The sequence below is a fragment of the Pinus tabuliformis genome, chromosome 6 (assembly GCF_031772625.1).
Source record: "Pinus tabuliformis cultivar Carrire ecotype Pingquan chromosome 6, CPIR1, whole genome shotgun sequence".
NCBI classification, from domain to species: Eukaryota; Viridiplantae; Streptophyta; class Pinopsida; order Pinales; family Pinaceae; genus Pinus; species Pinus tabuliformis.
In genome coordinates this window covers 965,743,913-965,759,222 of record NC_142292.1, presented here as the reverse complement: position 1 = coordinate 965,759,222, position 15,310 = coordinate 965,743,913, and the positions used below count along the sequence as shown (strand labels likewise).

At 35.3% G+C, this 15,310-nt stretch overlaps 1 pseudogene; it reads left to right on the top strand.

Moving 5' to 3' along the window:
- Positions 1 to 8,600: 8,600 nt before the first annotated feature.
- LOC149262200 (UDP-glucuronic acid decarboxylase 4 pseudogene) lies at positions 8,601 to 13,134 on the top strand (annotated as a pseudogene).
- Positions 13,135 to 15,310: the final 2,176 nt, after the last annotated feature.

The following is a 15,310-nucleotide window of genomic DNA, read 5'->3' as shown; positions in this document are numbered from 1 at the left end:
GCTCCACTCATTATCTTAACCATTCCATTGATGTTTCCATTGGATTCCATCAACCTTCCCTGCATTAAATTTCTATTTGCATCTAGTTCTATTGGACTTCTATATCCACTCCCTTCACCCTCTACGACACTTAGTAGCCATGGTGTAACAAACCCCAGCTATTTTTCCATGTAAATAAAAATAAGACCAAGCTCATGGGACACGAATTCCACGCTGAATGGTGGGAAAACATTATAGTGGGCATCCCTTGTGGTTTAATAATGGCTATGGAAATTGGCAGAGGAAAAGAGGCAATAAATGACATTTAATTATGAAAATAAAGGAAAATAGGAGAAAATTAAGGTGAAGAGACACAAATTTGCATGCAAGGGAAATTAGAGAGAAAATGAAGGAATCTGAAGAAAAAAAGAGACATCAATGATAAAAAGGCATCATAGAATAAATTGTTATCTTTTGGTCATTACAACTTTAGTGAGTTTAGTTTTGATTCTCTCCTTCCAAACTCTCATTCTCTCATACTCTTGCGCACTTAGAGTATTCTTGGAGCACTCTAGAAATCACTTGGATTTGGAAGAAGACAGGCAAGAAAGTAAAGGGCAAGAAAAGGAAAGTAAGGGAGTGCAAGGAGACAGTTGGATCAACATCTACAACAGACTTACTTTGTAGGTAACAAGTTGCATGTGTGATCTCCTTGTTGGTTTTTAGATGCATTTGACAAGCATATGGTTCCCTAGTTGTGTGTTGTTATTGACACAAAGATTTTCCTAGATTGACAGTGGCTTCAGCTTTGCCTTGCCATTTTCTCAATAGCCATGATGTAGTGGGTTTTCCCATTTGGTTTTCTAATTTGTTCTCAGGTTTTCTATGGTTGTGTTTTGGAACAAATTTTCTATAACCATGAAAAAAACTTGTGTTCCCTTGACGTTGTGGTTTGAGTTACTAGTCCCTAGAGCCTGTGGGTTGGGACAAATTATCTGGAGCCCTAAAACAACTCGGGTTCCATGGAAGTTGTGGGTTGAGTTACTAGTTCCTAGAGCCAGAGACAACTTGGGTAGAGATTGATCTGGTTGATGTTAGTGATTTCTAGACCATATATATGTGATCACTGTGCTTGAGGGTTGAGGTGGTTTGGCCTCTTGAAGCCTTGGTTAGGTTTATTTTGGTTTAACCCTTATGATCCCACATTCATGCTTAGAATATGGTGCGGGGGTGATTGGTTAAAAGAGAGATTTGGTTCATCCCAATCTATGATTGGGTGGTACATGGAAGTCCTTGACTTGATCGGAATTTTTATATGTTAATATGATCTATTTTCCTATTGTGATCTATGAGCGCTTGTACTGGTTATATGTTGGTTATTTTCACAGTTTTATGATGTTCTCTAGCTATGGATCTTGTTCATAATTTGATAAGTTACTAGATGGTTAAAGAATGCATGGCCTAACAAGTGATGTTGCAACTAGCTTGAGAGGACATTGAGCCTTCTTCCTGATTTCCACATGAAGTTCAAAATTTTATGATAATATATTTATTAATTACCTATAGCTTATAGATTTACTATCTATTTGAAAAAATGTCTATCTAGTATTACGCATGTCTAGGTCAAGTTCCTACTAAGACTTTATTCTTTAGCATTGTTATCATCATTGTCATGATTCTAGAAAGTTACGGGAAATTATGGGAAGTGATCTAGAGGCTAGCATGAAAAAGTGGCATAGATCTCGTGATCGCATACATAGAATAGAGGAAATTGGGTCATAACCGGATGTAGGAAAGCTTATGGATGCAGTTGGAGCTTCTTAATTGCATTCATAATGTGTCAACGATGTACTTGGGGTGTAAACCTAGTGCAAAAGAGTTTTAGCTCAGGGATTTATGATCACCTAGGGTGGTTGGTAGGCTCTTGAGTGATCTGTAGTCTCTAAGGGATGTCAATTTATTTCCAGTTTGTAGGCCCCACTTCCATAACTAGAACTTGGAGGTTAGGTCATGCCATAGTGACACTTATCTCATGTTTACTTTGGAAACTTTGTAAAAGTGGGTAAATGTGGGAGGAGGTGTTAGAAGGTGGCATCAGAGCGGATTCCATTCTCTTTGGGTGATATCTGATACCATAGGATTGTATCAAAGCAATTATGTTCCCTACAACAATTCCTCTAATACCAACATTACAGGGTGGTATCAGAGTCGGTTTTGTTCTCTTTTGGTGATATTTGATAGCACAAGTTGGTATCATAGCAGTTTCGTTCCCTACAACCTTTCCTCTAATATTGGCATTACAGGGTTATATCATAGCGAGGTTGCAACACTAGACCTTGGGGTAATTGTGATTGTTATGCATGTATGTTAGTTGTATATGTGTCTATTATGAATGCATTGTCATGGTTATGGTTATTATGCATGTGGTCATGATTGCAGTTTTGTCTTATCATGCATGATGTTGATATGTTGATGTCATTATGTATATATATCTTACTAATCCGGATTAATTGTGCAAATGAGATAACCTCCCATGAAATACACTCAGGTATGGTTTTGATTATGTCTATATTTGGTTTATATAACCTGACATTTTTGCAGGATATAGAAGATCAAAGATGAAGAGCAGATTGGTGGACTACAGTTCACTATAATTCACATGACTCCCTTTATAGGCCTGATGGGAATTCTATGGAATGGGAAAGGTCATTAAGGAAACAAGGACAAGAGTCCTCTCCTGATTTAGTAGATATGTTGAGAAGTTTGAAGGAAAATATCATAAGTTGCAAGGAAGATAATGACAGGTCGATTGAGGCACGTGAAAGGCTTGCCGAGGCTTAGGAAAAAATACAGAAGTTAATGCAATCATCCTTTAGAGCCTTTAAAATTTGCAGAAGGAGAGACAACTAGGGATCAGTTAGGGACATGCAGAAAAGGAAAATGGGGCATACAATAGTAAGTCTCATAAAGGACACATGTTGGACATGGATAACACAGTTAGAGGTGGAAGATCTTTGGATGCAATTGACAAGCAGGATAACACTCATGGATTTTATTCTAGGTTTGGTTTCGAGAGACATCATTGTCATTACCACCAGTGAGAAGCATTATTTTCCAAAGGAGTTCAAGAAATCCAAGCCTCCTACTTTTGATGGGTATTCAGTGAAATCAGAAGATAAAAAACCACGGCTACTTGGGATGAAGAAGCTTTTCAGATTGCATGATTATTTAGAGAATATGAAACCTAAGATAGTTATCTTGAGTTTCAAGGGAAAAACAAATATACAGTGGGAAGATGTGAAGCATGTCAAAAGAAGCAAGGAAGAAAAGCCGAGTTGGCATGAGTTTAAAATATTTTAGGAAGAAGTACTTTTTTGAGAGATATTATGATGGAAAGGCCAAGGAGTTTTATGAGTTGAAGATGGGTTCCATGACAGATGAAGAGTACATGACTAAGTTTTTGGAATTTTTGAGGTATGTGCCCTACCTCAAGGATGAGAAGACAAAGGTCCAAAGGTTCATTAGTGGATTTCCTTTAGCATTTAAGGATCAAATTGAGTATGATGAGCCTTGGTCATTGGAGGAAGTCATTGGAAGTTGAAGCACTATTATGAGTAGCCTAAGTGAAAATATGAGCCTAAGTGGGATTGGAAAGGTAATGAGAAGACTAAAGGAAAGTGGGATAAGAAGTAAGGAATACATCATGATATAGGTGACAAGGAGAATGTGGCACCTTATAAGAAACTATGAATTTCAGCATGAGGAGAAAAATAAGGACAATAGCAGGGAGCCTTTGAGGTGTTTGACTTGTGGTGGAGAGAATCACAGAAGTGAGTGACCATCACACTAGGGTGGTAGGCCTCAGATTTATAGTGCTCATGAGGCACAAACAGTTTGAGATTTTGGTCAGAGTATTCCTTAGATTTATGCAGAAGTGGATAACAAGTAGGAAAATCACTAGGCATCCATTATTGAGATGGAAGGTAAGCTCCATAATCAAGTTATTTCCATTTTGATTGATCCTAGATATAATTATAGTTATATCAGTCTTGACCTGGTGGATAAGTGTCGCTTGAATAAATAAGTGCTTATAGAATCTTGGTTGTTATAGTTGCCTATAGGGACCAAGAGAAGAGTTCATCATTGGGTGAGATCTTGTGCATTTGAACTTAATGGCGTGCCTACATCAACACATCTAAGTGTTCTTCCTTTGAGATCATATAGTATGCTTTTGGGCATGGATTAGTTGTTCATTCACAGGACTAAGGTAGACTGCTATGACAAGGCTATTGAGTGCTTAGATGATGATGGGGAAAGGAGAGTCTTGCAGGGAAAGAAGAAGCCTATATCAATGAGAACAATTACAACTATGTAGGCAAAGCATAGTTTCAGGAAGGGGTGTGTATTGTTTGCAATTCATATTTCCAATGAAAAAGGGAAGGATGTTGAGGATGATAAAGTCCTAAGGAGGTACCATGTTTTGCAGTAGTTTCAGGATGAGTTTCCTGTAAAGATTACATAGTCACCTGCTCATAGAGAGGGGAATTTTCTATTGAGTTGATGTCAAGAGAAACACCAGCATCTAAGGCATCGTACATGATGACTACTCTAGAGTTGGTGGAATTGAAGTTGCAACTTAAAGAGATGCTTGATAAAGGATACATAAGGCCAAGTGTGTCACCTTGGGGTGCACCAGTATTGTTTGTAAAGAAGAAGGACGATACCCTCAAATTATTCATTGATTACAGGTAATTGAATAAGGTGACTCTCAAGAACAGGCATCCATTATCTCATATTGATGATTTGTTTGATCATTTGAAGGGAGCAGAAATGTTTTCAAAGATTGATTTGAGATCAAGATATTATCATGTGCACATCAAAGAAGAAGACATCTACAAGACTGCATTTCATACGAGGTATGGACATTATGAGTTTGTGTTGGTTCCTTTTGGTCTTACCAATGCTCCAACCACTTTCATGTGTTTGATGAACAATGCGTTGCATCTTTACCTGGACAAGTTTGTGATAGTGTTTATTGATGATATATTGATATACTCCAAGAATGAGGAAGAGCATGTAGAGAACCTCGTGACAATTTTGAGATTGATGAGAGAGCATCAGTTGTATGCCAATCTTAGCATGTGTAGTTTCTTTCAGCTTTAGATTCGCTACTTGGGACATGTTGTTTCCAAGGAAGGGTTAGTAGTGGACCCAAAAAATATTAAAGCTATCATGGAGTGGCCAACTCCTAGGAATGTGGATGCGGTCATATCATTGATGGCACTAGAAGGTTATTAAAGGAAGTTCATTAGGCACTTCTCAAGGATTAGCTATCCTATTACATCTTTGTAGAGGAAAGCGAAGAAGTTTGAATGGATTGAAGATTGTGCAACTAGTTTTGAGCAGTTGAAGCATTTTCTTAAAAATGCCTCGGCCTTGAAGATTGCAGATCTTGATAAGGATTTAATGGTATGCACATATTCTTGCAAGGAAGGACTTGGTGGGGTCGTGATGAAGGAAGGATAGGTGGTTTGCTATGAGTCAAGGAAGATGAACGAGCACGAGCGGAACTATGTGACTCGTGATCTTGATTTGGTAGCTATCATTCATGCATTGAAGATGTGGACACATTATCTCCTTGGTAGGAGGTTTGTTTTGATGAGTGATCATAATATGTTTGTATATTATTTATAAAGTTAAATTACAACTCATATAAATAGTATTTATAAGATGTAACAGATTTCGAATAAAAAAATATTGTTGATAAAATATTTCAAACTTCAACAATCAACAACACAATTTTATTTATATATTAATGTAAATATTATTTCAAGTTTTCCTTTTGATACATAAATTACATTATTACAAAGATTAATATAAAAATGGCAAATTACAATTCACGTCATATATGTCTCACTGGTCTTCCTTTGCACTTATCCCCACCACAATATTCTAGCTTCCCATTCAACTCATTTCATAACTGTCTCTGACCATCTTTGATGAACTTTGTATAATTGACGTTTCTGATCTCCAAATACTGGACTCTATCCAAGAATCAATTATGCAATTGACATTTCTACATACATGGATCTCATAACATAACTGTAACTGATACTCTTGAAACCCTAAGCAAAGCAAAATCTATCAGCAATAATTTAATTACATTCCTCTATTCATAAATTGGTTTTACATTTTTACCAACCTAACAAAAATTACACAAATCACTTACAAAATCAATAAACATGAAATTATTAGCTGCCATTTGAGCATAAACAAGTCTCTTGGTCCCTTCCCGGAGATAATCAGCTCTTCTCCTCCGTTGCCTTGTCAAAATATGGAGTCTTCTATGTTTCGTGAGACATGCAGAGCAAAAGCATAAGGACAAACCATTATGACTGGCGTGCCCAACGCAAAACGGATGCACAACATAAATATACATTTTTTCTCACAGATTTGTTTCAGGGACCAACAACTATATAATACATGAACAAAGAGGCATTTGAGACGCATGAATTTAGGGATCTCCATTTTTAGCATATGCAATGGCTTCACATACGAGGAAGGGGAATGAAAGAAAAATTACGCCAACGGAGCCATACCAACTCCCCGTACAAGCTCGAAACAGGAAACAACGCAGACTATATGGGAGTTTCAACAACCAAAATCTTTATATCGCACATGTTTATGTTCATTGGAAGTTGAGGAGATGCCTGCCTCATATCTGACATGAAACTAATCCGCTCTGTAACTGCAACATTTTTCTATATCAATTGAGAGTTCCCATTTTTCTTCCAAAACTTCTAAGCAGAGAAGCACTTCTCCACAAATTTCCAAAATCTTCTCCACTAAATCTCTGTATTCTTGAAGCAGATTTAATTGATGGAATTCTTACATTGTTTGATAACTGTTCGGTGGTTCCCTGGATCTCCCTGCAACAAATGCCACAAACACAAACACGCAAACACCACGGTCTCCGTCCATTCTTCCACATCAGTGCAAAATTCAAATGTAAGAGAATTGAGATACAAAAGGCCATGTCTCTGTCGACCCACGCTCAACTCTCCTCCAAACAAATGCTCTCAACGCACTGGAAAAATATTTCACAAAGGATGGTCGATGGCAGCTGGGCATACCTCTAATTTGATACATGATCTTTGCTTCCGGGGCAAATCTCTCCGACAACCTCTTATTTATATAGAATTGTCACATTCACATGGGCAAAACTAAAGGTAGTAAATGTAACACATCAATGGACCATCAGAATAGAAATCACAACACATTATCTATTTTATCTACAGGCAGAAGAGCAGGCTTTCTTTGGAGGATGTCAAGTCTATGGAGTCTATAAAAAGAAAGTCTACAAAAAGAAATTGAATGAGCATACATGACGTAAAAAATTATTCATAAAATGATTGGTATATCATTTACAAAGTCAAATTACAAGCAGTTGAAAATAATTAATATTATTTTGTATTAATGGAGAAATGGTTACACAAGTTGTAATGTATCTCCTTAGTTTAGGATTTGTTCCTAGAGTTTAGGAGTTTGGTTGGAACTTCCTGAGATCTAGTAATGTACTTAATGATGTAATTGCTCATTTGATGTCAGTGGAGTGTACGGAGAGAGTTCTCTTTGTTTGAGTGCAGTCTCCAGGTGCAGTACTCACTTGTGAGCTGTAACTCCTTCTTTTTCAATTCAAGTCTGATTTTTATCTTGGTATCAGAGCACAGAGTAGGGATAGCCTTAATTTCTTTTTAGGATGCATTATTGATTACAGAACTGTAGTGGCGGTGGAGTGTACAGAAGCATTCGTAGAATCAGGTGGACTACAGTAACACCTGAAGCATAGGTCTCAGATGACTGATCATCTCTGAGCGCAAGAAAGGGTTGGTGCGGAATCTTCGCGAACAGTCGCGCCATTTTTTAGCAGAAGCAGCAGCTGGCGCAGTTTATTAAGGAACAGTCGCGCCATTTGGCGCGGTTTTGAGAGAGATAGTCGCGCCAGCACGCCAGAAAGTGCTATTGGCGCGGAAAATCAAGCCTTAATCGCGCCAATTTCGGGAGACGCATCGATTTTCTTTTCTTGTTTTCGGCGCGGTTATTTCGCCGTTAAGAAGCGCCAACCTCTTTCTCTTTGGAAAATCTACAATTTTTTGCAGATTGGCCTTGCCCGGTGGTGGCACTTTGAAATTCCTGATCTACTCGGTGGCAGCAGATCAGATTTTCCCGGTGGTGGCGCATTGAAGTTCCTGATCTACTCAGTGGCAGCAGATCGGACTTGCCCGGTGGTGGCGCATTGGAGTTCCTGATCTGTTCGGTGGTAGCAGATCGGATTTGCCCGGTGGTGGCGCATTGGAGTTCCTGATCTGTTCGGTGGTAGCAGATCGGATTTGCCCGGTGGTGGCGCATTGGAGTTCTTGATCTGTTCGGTGGTAGCAGATCGGATTTGCCCAGTGGTGGCGCATTGGAGTTCCTGATCTGTTCGGTGGTAGCAGATCGGATTTGCTCGGTGGTGGCGCATTGGAGTTCCTGATCTGTTTGGTGGCAGCAGATCGGACTTGCCCGGTGGTGGCTCATTGAAGACTTATTCATCAGAGGATCAGAAATTTTATCAGTCCAATATGAATAACAGTGATGAGTACTCTCTTAAGCCAGAAAAGACGTGGTCTATTATCAAGCCAGTAGATTATTTGCTCAGGGAGCAGCAACTGCTGTTTATTTTGATAGGAATCGCCATCGCATCGACTTTCTTTATCCTTCAGCCTGGTTTTTTGGCTTCTAATGTTAATGAAAATGGAAGGTTTGTGCCCGACAAACCTCATCGGGTTGTTTATGAGACTCTTGTTTCTCGGTTTGCTCAGTCTCATTCGGGTTCGATGGTGAATTCGGGGGCTAAAGTGTCCCTAGGTTTGAAGAGAAAGTCCCTGCGAGTTGTCGTGACGGGTGGAGCTGACTTTGTTGGCAGTCATCTACTTGACAGGCTCATGGCAAGAGGCGACAATGTTATTGTTGTCGACATTTTCTTCACAGGAAGGAAGGAGAATGTTCTGCATCACTTTGGCAATCTGAGGTTTAAACAGATAAGGCATGATGTTGTGGAACCCTTATTGTTGGAGGTTGATCAGATCTACCATTTGGCTTGCCGTGATGATGGTCGGGTTGCAAGTAATTTTGCTGCTCAGGCTTTGCGCAAGGAGCCTTTGACAGTCTATGGAAATGGGAAACAGACACGGAGCTTCCAGTTCGTTTCTGATCTGGTTGAAGGGCTTATGCGACTTATGGAGGGTGAACATGTTGGTCCTTTCAATCTTGGGAATCCTGGGGAATTTACAATGTTAGAACTAGAACAGGTTGAAGAAGGAAAGGATGACTCTAATAGTGATTGGGACATTCCATTGCTAATGGAAGAAAACAGTGTGGAAGATGAAGAGCAGGAGCAGAAACAAGAAGAAGAAGTAACAGGAAATGTAATCAATATTGCAAGCCCAGAAAAGGCTGAAATAGACAGATTTGAGGTAAGTCCCCTACCAAGGAGATCAAGTAGGAATACTCGATTACCTTCTAAATTGAAAGACTACGCATTAATGTCAAAGATTGTAAACATTGTAGAACCTGTAAATTATGAGGAAGCAAGTAAATATGATGCATGGAGGGCTGCAATGTATGAGGAAATAGAATCAATAAACATAAACCATACTTGGGATTTGGTTGAATTGCCTGAAGGTAAAACCCCCATAGGATGCAAATGGCTGTATAAACCAAAAATAAATGCAGATGGGAGTATAGAGAAACTTAAAGCTAGACTGGTAGCAAAGGGTTACTCACAAAAAGAGGGAATAGATTTCGATGACACCTTTGCTCCTGTAGCCAAATTAAACACCCTTAGAATGCTAATTTCCTTAGCAACAAAACACAAATGGCAACTACACCAGCTAGATGTTAAGTCTGCATTTCTGAATGGTGACTTGAAGGAAGAAATTTATTTAGTACAGCTTGAAGGTTTTGTGAAAAGGGGCAGGAACATCTTGTGTGTAAATTGAAAAAGACACTTTATAGTTTAAAACGGGCACCCAGGTCATGGTATGAGAAAATTGACTCATTTTTTGTACAAAATGGCTTTCATAGGAGCTTGAATGATCCAAATCTGTATACCAAGTTTAATAAACATAGGCAAATTATTTTGATTTCTTTGTATGTAGATGATATGATTGTAACAGGGAATGCTAACAATCTGATCAAAGAAATCAGATGTCACAAGTGTATGAGATGGAAAGACTCTGGACAAACCTTTCTTACTCAAGGGAAGTATGCCAGAAGCTTGCTGGAAAGGTTCAGAATGGAGCAGTGCAGATTAGCAGCAATACCATTACAGTAGAAGGAATCAGCTATTATCAAAACTGACAACCAGAGTACCATCAAGCTTGCATACAATCCAGTCTTTCATAAAAATACCAAGCATATCGATACTTAGGTTCATTTTGTTCGAGAGAAACAACAGTCAAAAGAGATATGTGTTGAATATTGTAAAACTTGTGATAACATGGCTGATATGTTTACTAAGCCTCTTGGGCATGTAAAGTTTGAATTGTTTAGAGGGATGCTAGGAGTTCAGGCTAATCCTTTCTCCATTAAGGGGGGGAGTTGAAAATAATTAATATTATTTTGTATTAATGGAGAAATGGTTACACAAGTTGTAACGTATCTAGTTAGTTTAGGATTTGTTCTTAGAGTTTAAGAGTTTGGTTGCAACTTCTTGAAATCTAGTAATGTACTTAATGATGTAATTGCTCATTTGATGTAAGTAGAATGTACGGAGAGAGTTCTCTTTGTTTGAGTGCAGTCTCCAAGTGCAGTACTCACCTGTGAGTTGTAACTCATTCTTTTTCAATTCAAGTCTGGTTTTTATCTCAAGCCACATAAATAGTGTTCCAGATCCAACAGATTTCAAACAAAGAAAATATTATTGATAAAATTTCTCAACAAAATTCCAACAACCAACAATCCAATCCTACTTATATATTAAGCATTATTCCAAATCTACTAACATCAGATTTTTTAAATTTATTAAAATTGAAAACAACTCAATAAACTCTCATTCATGAAAAAATATATTAAACATATTCCTTTAAAAATCAATTTAAACCATCAATTACAAAAATATTAACAATCTTCACTCATTAAAAAAAAATAAAAAATAAAAATCAACACATCGTGAGTCAGAACTTAAAAAAATAATGTCATTCACAAAAAAAATCCACTATCTACCCGAAATATTTTTAAAATAAGAACATCCACGATGTACCTGAAATTATTTTTAAAATAAGAAGCCTTGCACGAAATATTTTTACAGTACCATTCAAATTTGATCTGTCTCTCTTATGCCCAATAACGCAAGGCTCACTGGTTATCGCGAAGTGTGCAGGGTTTACGATGGCAACATCCATGTACTGGGCAGAGGTCCACTGAGGCTTTTGGAGGCGGTTTCTTTTCACCGGTGAAATTATTTGTTTATATATTTTTTAGGCAAAGTGGGTTATGAAATGTACTCTAACATTTTAAAAAGAGTATATATTTAGTTCATGTCTGACTGTGAAACTTCTACCAAATTTTATACATTATTTACGTACAATTTTAACATCACATCTATGAAAGCAAGGCCTACGTTACCCATGGTTGTTAGGAAGCTTATTCACAAATTTAAAGACATATTTAATATTCTGAAAACATAAATGACTCAAATTATTCATCGTAAGATCCTCAGATGATTTATAATATATTATAAAACATATTATAATGAAATGTTTAATTGCAAATAGGAGCTAAGTCAATTATTCAACCGAAAAAATGATTTTGAAATATTAAAAAATATAATACACAAAAACAAAATCCATTATATTCCAAAATTAATTTAATTTAACTTGATAATACTCTTTGCCAACGCTATTCCTAAACCTGACATTATCTTTTTATATGGGAAGGTCACATTACAATTCCACGCATGCGACGGCAATTATATGGGTAGGTTACTATATAAATTTAAAAAAAGAAAATTTGGAAATCAAAAGCATGACCTAATTGTATAAAAAATTAATAAATAAGAATTAAGTCAATGAAGGACAAAGTGGAACCATTAACTTTGCTAGTGCACATTTCCGAATATTTTGACAACGAGATAAGGATGACTTCAAGTAATATTTAAATTATTTGACATATTTTGTGACTTTCCATTTGTCAATGTGGTGGCGATTCACTTCGCTGGGTGTACATGGATGTAAAATTTCTTCTTGCTTTGTAGTACTTCAATTTAGTTGGCCTCTTTATTGTTTATTTACAAACTAAATGGCCAATGTTTCCAATTCGTGAAAATGGTGATGTTTGGTACATAATCTCAATTATTAAATAAAAACTGAAAGCCTGAAATTCGCGTTTCTGGACTTGTTTTTTAATAATTATATTATTTAATTCGATAGAAATATCCGGAGAGAAATCCCAATATACTTAGTTGAATAAATCTATCTAAAATAAGATATAAAGAGAGGTCGTCAAAAGGAATTGATACATCAATATTATAAACATACAACAAAAAAATAGAGGAAATAATATGATACCATTTTATAAGAGATTAATTTTGAATATTCTTAATTAAAAAAAACAAATTCATTATCTCGTTTTTTCTTCTGATTGTAATAATGAAAAAATACATGATATAATATTTAAATATTAATTAAGGAAATTAAAATAATAATAATAAATTAATAATTTTTAAATTAAATAATAAAAATATTGACTTTTGGATTGTTTAATGGGTATTTACCTCTATTTTAATTTTCAAAGTTATTATTATGTTATTAATGATTTGAGAAAGTTTATAACAATAAAATATTAAAAAATTACATCTAAATTTTTATTTTCTTAAAATCTAATAAACTATATTAATCATCATCATAAAAATATAAAATAAAAATAAAAATAAATAATAAAACACATTACTCGGTAAGATTGGTGAATAATGTTACAAATAAAATGGGAGAGATATTGCAAGGTACAGACATATACATAACCTTGTCTGAGTCCTTTCGGAGTCCGCAGTTGACTGTTTTAAGTGCGAGCAGTGCTGGCTACACTTATTTGGGGGAGAATGTTAAATTTAGATGAACGACCATTATCCAATTATTTAATCCACTTAAATATTACATAATAAAATCTAATGAGAATTATTGATTCACTATTTTTTATTCTATTAGTTAAATACCATATTTTTCCGATATAAAACAACGGATGGGAAAATAGTGAATCAAACATTTACTCGGATATTGTTTGCCCTCGACTTAATTGCTGAACTCGAAACCTGCGTCGAGACATGGTACTATATCCGTCGTTATAGTTGTCCTCGTCCTGGGAGTCCGCAATTGAAGCAATATTGAGGAAGTTTAAATAGAGAAATGCGAACAAGATCCAGAATACCAGGATAATCACAGAGCCACACAGTGCTAAAGTGAAAGTCGTTACAGTCACATTTGTATTCCGGCCATTGACGTTAATATGATGGGCGGCAACACCTGTTAACTGTGAGGACTGAATGGGAGGAAGAAGAAGAAGCAGCAGAAGAAGCAGAAGCAAAAGAGCAGAGGAGGTTAGAAAATAAGTGATTAATCTTGCCATTGTGATATATCAATCATTTTTCTTATATTTGGAGTGAAGTAATCATTATTTTTAAAGAAATTAGAGAGTGTTTTTAAAATAATTTAACTGTGTGGAGAGATACTCTATAAATTAATATGGGGAGATAGTTATTTAGTAACATTACACTTAAATAATGAGTAATGTTTGCATTAACAAATAAAAAAAGAGTTCCTTGATGTGGGCGATAAATGAGGAAGGGGAGGTGGCCACTAACTCTCTATGCCAGTTAACATACTCGATAGCACCCTACATGCTCAAAATGGCTTGCCAATATCTCGATCTTTCACCAGGCAGTGCTTTAGCGCGATATTAAAGTCGTTTGTTCCACTCATTAGCTTAACCATTCCGTTGAACATGGTTACCGATCAAACATGAACTATTACCTCAAAACGGCTACTCTAACCCAAAAAACCCCCAAAAAACATGAAAAAGCAGCGCAAAAATAAAAATTGTGTATTCCGGAACGATGTTTTTTTTTTTAGGGTAAATTTTCAACGTTTTTTTAAAATGAAAGTAAAAACCATTTTTTTTTTTGCAAAATGGATGAAAAAATCACCCTTATAAAAATAAGTGTTGATTTTGGAATAACAAAAAAAAGGGAGTTACAATTTTGACATTTTTTTAGCAATGGAATTAAAGATAAAATGACTAGATTTTGAAAAACTGTAAAATTCCAACAATTTTCAGACATGATGTTAAAGATAAAATATCATATTCTAAATCCTGATAATTCCAACGATTTTCATCCATGTTGTTAAAGATAAAATATCTTGACTTTAAAAAACCCTAAAATTGTAATTGTTTTTAGCCATAACATTAAAGATAAAATATCATGACTTAGAAAAACATTAAAATCTTGACAATTTTTCAACCATCTAATTAAAACCAAAGATTATGATTACAAAAAAGTCTCAAGTTTTCAAAATATTTCAAGCATGACATTATGGAAAAATTTTATGGCAAAAAACTTTAAAATTGAACACCCAATAATAATTTATTCTTTAAATGCTAAATATATAGCGATTTTAAAATCTTAGCCTAAGACAACTCGATAGACTGCAACAAAAATTTAAAAATCAACCATCAAATTGACACGCGGTGTAAGTGAACTCGATCCGTTGTAATGAAAACTTAAAGACCAACCATGAAATTGATATATTGTGGGAGTAGACTCGATTCATTATAACTAAAATTTTAAAATCTACTATCAAATTGCCCATAATGGAATCGGGTTGCTAGACAAGCATCGACACAGACCTTCTAGAAAAAAATAAAAATAAAAACCAAAATAAAAAATAAATGTATAAATAATAAAAATGAAAAATACAAAAGAAAATAAAAATTCAAATATTAAAAAAAAAATTAATATTGATAAAAAGAAAAAACAATGAAAAAAAAAACAAAAATAAATTAAAAAAAAAGAATTTAAATATTGAAAAGAAAATAAAAACAATAAAAAAAATAATCAAACATGGAAAAAGAAATAATACAAAAGAAAAAAAAAAAATCAAATATTATAAAAAATTTAAAACAGTAAAAAAAAACAGAATGAATAATGCAAAAGACTCCAAAAATTCAAATATAGAAACAATAATAATAATAATAATAATAATAATAATAAGAGAACATAATTTAAAAAAAAATAATA